This window comes from Nanorana parkeri, unplaced genomic scaffold (assembly GCF_000935625.1).
Source record: "Nanorana parkeri isolate BGI_ZX_2015 unplaced genomic scaffold, ASM93562v1 scaffold2166, whole genome shotgun sequence".
Taxonomy (NCBI): Eukaryota; Metazoa; Chordata; class Amphibia; order Anura; family Dicroglossidae; genus Nanorana; species Nanorana parkeri.
In genome coordinates, this window is record NW_017308434.1 from 5,792 (window position 1) to 12,490 (window position 6,699).

Below are 6,699 nucleotides of genomic sequence, written 5' to 3' on the forward strand. Positions count from 1 at the left end.
AGCTGGCCAGTCCACCCAAATTGGTGGATGCCATTGAGTTGTTGAGGATACATACATCAGGTCCTTGTTCTTTACATCTTCCATGGCCAATATTAGGGGTCCCCACACTTCCTGCTGGAGTTTAATTTTTGTAATGCAAATAAGGAATGGTGGCAGCCCAAGGTGTGTGGCAGGCAAATCTTACCAGCAGTGTCTCCAAGATATATCAGATGACTCAGCCAACCAGACCACCTATAACTGACATGTGGCAGGGGTGGAACTCATTAAAAACCCCCTTTTATCGTATAGATCTTCCATGGACAAAGAGTTTCAGCTGGCATAATATATCAGACAACAGCATCAGGAGTTGTGTGTTCTCTGGTGTCTAATTAGATGTCCTTTCTGTATAAAGCATTTCCCACACTCCAGACAGGAAAAAGGGTGCTCACCCGTGTGAATTCTTTCATGTGTAAGAAGTTTTCCTTTTTCAGTGAAACCTTTCCCGCATTCAGGGCAGGAAAAAGGGCGCACACCCGTGTGAATTCTCTGATGTCTAAGGAGTTTTCCTTTCTCAGTGAAACATTTACCACACTCTGCACATGGAAAAGGACGCTCACCAGTGTGTATTCTTTGGTGTTTAAGAAGGTTTCCTTTTCGCGTGAAACATTTTCCACAATCTGAACATGAAAAAGGACGCTCACCTGTATGAATTCTCTGGTGTGTAAGGAGGTATGCTTTCTCAGTGAAACTTTTCCCACACTCTGAACATGAATAAGGATACTTACCTGTGTGAATTATCTGGTGTTTAGAAAGTGCTCTTTTGTCAGTGAAACACTTCCCGCACTCTACACATGCGAAAGGATGATCTCCTGTGTGCCTTATCTGGTGCATTAAAAGCTCTCCTTTACCAGAGAAAGATTTCCCGCAGTCTGAACATAAAAAAGAACGCGCACCTGTGTGAACTCTCAAGTGGGTAATTAGGTGTGCTTTTTGAACAAAACTTTTCCTGCACTCAGAACAAGAGAAGGGGCGCTCACCTGTGTGAATTCGCTGATGTATTAAAAGTCCACATTTCTCAGTGAAACATTTCCCACACTCTGAACATGAATAAGGATACTTACCTGTGTGAGTTATCTGGTGTCTAAGAAGTACTCTTTTGACAGTGAAACACTTCCCGCACTCTACACATGAGAAAGGATGCTCTCCCGTGTGTCTTCTCTGGTGTGTTAGAAGGTTTCCTTTCAGAGTAAACCGTTTCCCGCAGTCTGAACATGAAAATGGTCGCTCACCCGTGTGACTTCTCTGATGTGTCAGAAGCTTCCCTTTAACAGAGAAACATTTCCCACACTCTGAACATGAAAAAGGACACTCACCCTTGTGAACTCTTTGGTGGGTAAGAAGGTGTACTTTTTGAGCAAAACTTTTCCCGCACTCAGAACAAGAGTAGGGGCGCTCTCCTGTGTGAATTCTCTGGTGTAACAGAAGGTGTCTTTTCAATATAAAAGATTTCCCGCACTCTGCACCTGTAAAATGACGCACGTCGACGTGACTTCTTTGGTGTTTAATAAGGTGTCCTTTTTGAGCGAAACTTTTTCCACAATCTGAACACGAAAAAGGACGCTCACCCGTGTGAACTCTCTGGTGGGTAAGAAGGTGTGTTTTTTGAGCAAAACATTTCCCGCACCATGAACAAGAGAAGGGGCGCTCACCTGTGTGAATTATCTGATGTGTCAGAAGCTTTGCTTTAGCAGAGAAAGATTTGCCGCAGTCTGAACATGAGAAAGGACGCTCACCCGTGTGAACTCTCTGGTGGGTAATCAGGTGTGCTTTTTGAGCAAAACTTTTCCCGCACGCAGAACAAGAAAAGGGGCGCTCACCTGTGTGAATTCTCTGATGCGTTAGAAGTACGCTTTTCTCAGTGAAACATTTCCCACACTCCGAACACGAATAAGGACGCTCGCCCTTGTGGCTTTTCTGGTGGATAAGAAAGTCGGTTTTATCATTGAAAGACTTCTCGCACTCCAAACACGTGAAGGTCACTTTGGTGTGAGATCTGAGATGTAGAAGAAGTTCAGATTTCATCCTAAAAGATTTTCCGCACCCCAAACAGGACAGTGAGGTTCCCTCTGCGTTAACTGCTTCATGGCTTAAAGGAGGTTCCTTGGTATCAGATGGATCTGCTGATCTCGGAGCACTGGGAGAACTCCGATGGATCTCTGGAGTCATAGGATGGGATCTCCTATTTGGTTCCTTTGGCTCTTCAGCAATGGAATTCGGGACGTAAAGTCCACCTGGAAAAAACAATTTTGTAAAAGACGATTTACTCAAATCTGATATTAAATTACAATAATTACAGAAAAATGAGTATTTGATCCCCTACCAAACCAATAATAATTCTGGCTCCTCCCACAGACTGGCTATGTGTTACACAGGTGAGTCCTGTCACTTTAAGAAGGTGCTCCTAACGACAACTCGTTATAGAAGACACCTGTCCACAGAATCTCTTTCTTCCATCCAAACATCACCACCATGGGCAGGACCAAAGAGCTGTCAGACCTCACCACCATGGGCAAGACCAAAGAGCTGTCAGACCTCCCCACCATGGGCAAGACCAAAGAGCTGTCAGACCTCACCTCCATAGGCAAGACCATAGAGCTGTCAAACCTCACCACCATGGGCAAGACCAGAGAGCTGTCAGACCTCACCACCATGGGCAAGACCATAGAGCTGTCAGACCTCACCACCATGGGCAAGACCATAGAGCTGTCAGACCTCACCACCATGGGCAAGACCAAAGAGCTGTCAGACCTATTCTCTGGTGTGTTAGAAGGTTTCCTTTCAGAGTAAACCGTTTCCCGCAGTCTGAACATGAAAATGGTCGCTCACCCGTGTGACTTCTCTGATGTGTCAGAAGCTTCCCTTTAACAGAGAAACATTTCCCACACTCTGAACATGAAAAAGGACACTCACCCTTGTGAACTCTTTGGTGGGTAAGAAGGTGTACTTTTTGAGCAAAACTTTTCCCGCACTCAGAACAAGAGTAGGGGCGCTCTCCTGTGTGAATTCTCTGGTGTAACAGAAGGTGTCTTTTCAATATAAAAGATTTCCCGCACTCTGCACCTGTAAAATGACGCACGTCGACGTGACTTCTTTGGTGTTTAATAAGGTGTCCTTTTTGAGCGAAACTTTTTCCACAATCTGAACACGAAAAAGGACGCTCACCCGTGTGAACTCTCTGGTGGGTAAGAAGGTGTGTTTTTTGAGCAAAACATTTCCCGCACCATGAACAAGAGAAGGGGCGCTCACCTGTGTGAATTATCTGATGTGTCAGAAGCTTTGCTTTAGCAGAGAAAGATTTGCCGCAGTCTGAACATGAGAAAGGACGCTCACCCGTGTGAACTCTCTGGTGGGTAATCAGGTGTGCTTTTTGAGCAAAACTTTTCCCGCACGCAGAACAAGAAAAGGGGCGCTCACCTGTGTGAATTCTCTGATGCGTTAGAAGTACGCTTTTCTCAGTGAAACGTTTCCCGCACTCTGAACACGAATAAGGACGCTCGCCCTTGTGGCTTTTCTGGTGGATAAGAAAGTCGGTTTTATCATTGAAAGACTTCTCGCACTCCAAACACGTGAAGGTCACTTTGGTGTGAGATCTGAGATGTAGAAGAAGTTCAGATTTCATCCTAAAAGATTTTCCGCACCCCAAACAGGACAGTGAGGTTCCCTCTGCGTTAACTGCTTCATGGCTTAAAGGAGGTTCCTTGGTATCAGATGGATCTGCTGATCTCGGAGCACTGGGAGAACTCCGATGGATCTCTGGAGTCATAGGATGGGATCTCCTATTTGGTTCCTTTGGCTCTTCAGCAATGGAATTCGGGACGTAAAGTCCACCTGGAAAAAACAATTTTGTAAAAGACGATTTACTCAAATCTGATATTAAATTACAATAATTACAGAAAAATGAGTATTTGATCCCCTACCAAACCAATAATAATTCTGGCTCCTCCCACAGACTGGCTATGTGTTACACAGGTGAGTCCTGTCACTTTAAGAAGGTGCTCCTAACGACAACTCGTTATAGAAGACACCTGTCCACAGAATCTCTTTCTTCCATCCAAACATCACCACCATGGGCAGGACCAAAGAGCTGTCAGACCTCACCACCATGGGCAGGACCAAAGAACTGTCAGACCTCCCCACCATGGGCAAGACCAAAGAGCTGTCAGACCTCACCTCCATAGGCAAGACCATAGAGCTGTCAAACCTCACCACCATGGGCAAGACCAGAGAGCTGTCAGACCTCACCACCATGGGCAAGACCATAGAGCTGTCAGACCTCACCACCATGGGCAAGACCATAGAGCTGTCAGACCTCACCACCATGGGCAAGACCAAAGAGCTGTCAGACCTAACCACCATGGGCAAGACCAAAGAGCTGTCAGACCTCACCACCATGGGCAAGACCAGAGAGCTGTCAGACCACACCACCATGGGCAAGACCAAAGAGCTGTCAGACCTCACCATCATGGGCAAGACCAAAGAGCTGTCAGACCTCACCACCATGGGCAAGACTAAAGAGCTGTCAGACCTCACCTACATGGGCAAGACCATAGAGCTGTCAAACCTCACCACCATGGGCAAGACCAGAGAGCTGTCAGACCTCACCACCATGGGCAAGACCAAAGAGCTGTCAGACCTCACCACCATGGCCAAGACCATAGAGCTGTCAGACCTCACCACCATGGGCAAGACCATAGAGCTGTCAAACCTCACCACCATGGGCAAGACCAGAGAGCTGTCAGACCTCACCACCATGGGCAAGACCAAAGAGCTGTCAGACCTAACCACCATGGGCAAGACCAAAGAGCTGTCAGACCTCACCACCATGGGCAAGACCAGAGAGCTGTCAGACCTCACCACCATGGGCAAGACCAAAGAGCTGTCAGACCTCACCACCATGGGCAAGACCAAAGAGCTGTCAGACCTCACCACCATGGGCAAGACCAAAGAGCTGTCAAACCTCACCACCATGGGCAAGACCAGAGAGCTGTCAGACCTCACCACCATGGGCAAGACCAAAGAGCTGTCAGACCTCACCACCATGGGCAAGACCAAAGAGCTGTCAGACCTCACCACCATGGGCAAGACCAAAGAGCTGTCAGACCTCACCACCATGGGCAAGACCAAAGAGCTGTCAGACCTCACCACCATGGGCAAGACCAAAGAGCTGTCAGACCTCACCACCATGGGCAAGACCAAAGAGCTGTCAGACCTCACCACCATGGGCAAGACCAAAGAGCTGTCAGACCTCACCACCATGGGCAAGACCAAAGAGCTGTCAGACCTCACCACCATGGGCAAGACCAAAGAGCTGTCAGACCTCACCACCATGGGCAAGACCAAAGAGCTGTCAGACCTCACCACCATGGGCAAGACCAAAGAGCTGTCAGACCTCACCACCATGGGCAAGACCAAAGAGCTGTCAGACCTCACCACCATGGGCAAGACCAAAGAGCTGTCAAACCTCACCACCATGGGCAAGACCAAAGAGCAGTCAGAGGACATTAGGGACAAGATTGTGGACCTGCACAAGGCTGGAATGGGCTACAAGACGATCAGCAAGAAGCTCGGTGAGAAGGAAACAATTGTTGGAGCGATTATTCCCAAATGGAAGGAATACAAGATAACCATCAATGGGCCTCGGTCTGGAGCTCCATGCAAGATTTGGCCTCATGGGGTGAGGATGATCGTGAGAAAAGTGAGGGATCCGCCCAGAACTACACGGGGGGAGGAGCTTGTGAATGATCTCAAGGCAGTTGGGACCACGGTCACCAAACAAACCATTGGTAACATAATACACCGCCATGGATTGAGATCCTACAGCGCCCACAAGGCCCACAATGGAGATGGACCTTTCATATGGTGTACAGTGTCTCCTCCTCATTTGTTGGTCACATGACGTTATATTGGGGAATGGAGATGGACCTCACTCACCTCCGCTGATATCTAGAGAAGATTCCTTCCGTTCTGTTTTTATAATCATCTCAACCTTCCCCATGGACTGTTGTACACCACCAACATGTGCTTCTACTTCTTCTTCCTTAATCTCAACTTTCATATAGATCAGGTCTTTGCTCTAAAACAAAACAAACAAAATATAGCATTTATTAAAGGCAAACAAAAAAAAGATGGTACATAGAAGAATGCCATCTCCTACAAAATGAATGACGCTCAGTCCCACCTACCTGATCATGGTGGGGGACGGTGAGATCTTCCTGGGTGGAATCCTGGGAATACAGAGGACGGGGACATCTCTCTGGTGGGTTCCTCTTACTGGATCCATCTGTAGGAAACACACACACTGACTGAATACATTGTTTCTATGTGTGTATCAGATGATGAACTGAGCTGTATTACACCCACGTGTGCTCAAAGAATTGAGCTAGATTGTATTATAAGAGGTCCCAACTCCAGAGAGAGACATAATCTGACATAATTCCTTAACTCAAACGAGGAACGTTACTTTTATCCAGTCTCCTCTTACCCGGTGATGTGAGGGGCGGGGCATTCTCCATCACGACGTCCTTGTAGAGATCCCGGTGTCCTTCTAGATACTCCCACTCCTCCATGGAGAAATAGACAGAGACATCCTGACACCTTATAGGAACCTGACACACACAATGATACAGTCACCACCCAGACACATCCCTTGTCTGTTCCTGG

The 6,699-nt window shown here is 47.3% G+C and overlaps 1 pseudogene; it reads right to left on the reverse strand.

Moving 5' to 3' along the window:
- Positions 1 to 339: 339 nt before the first annotated feature.
- LOC108800917 overlaps positions 340 to 6,699 on the reverse strand; it is a 23,864-nt pseudogene continuing 17,504 nt past the window's right edge.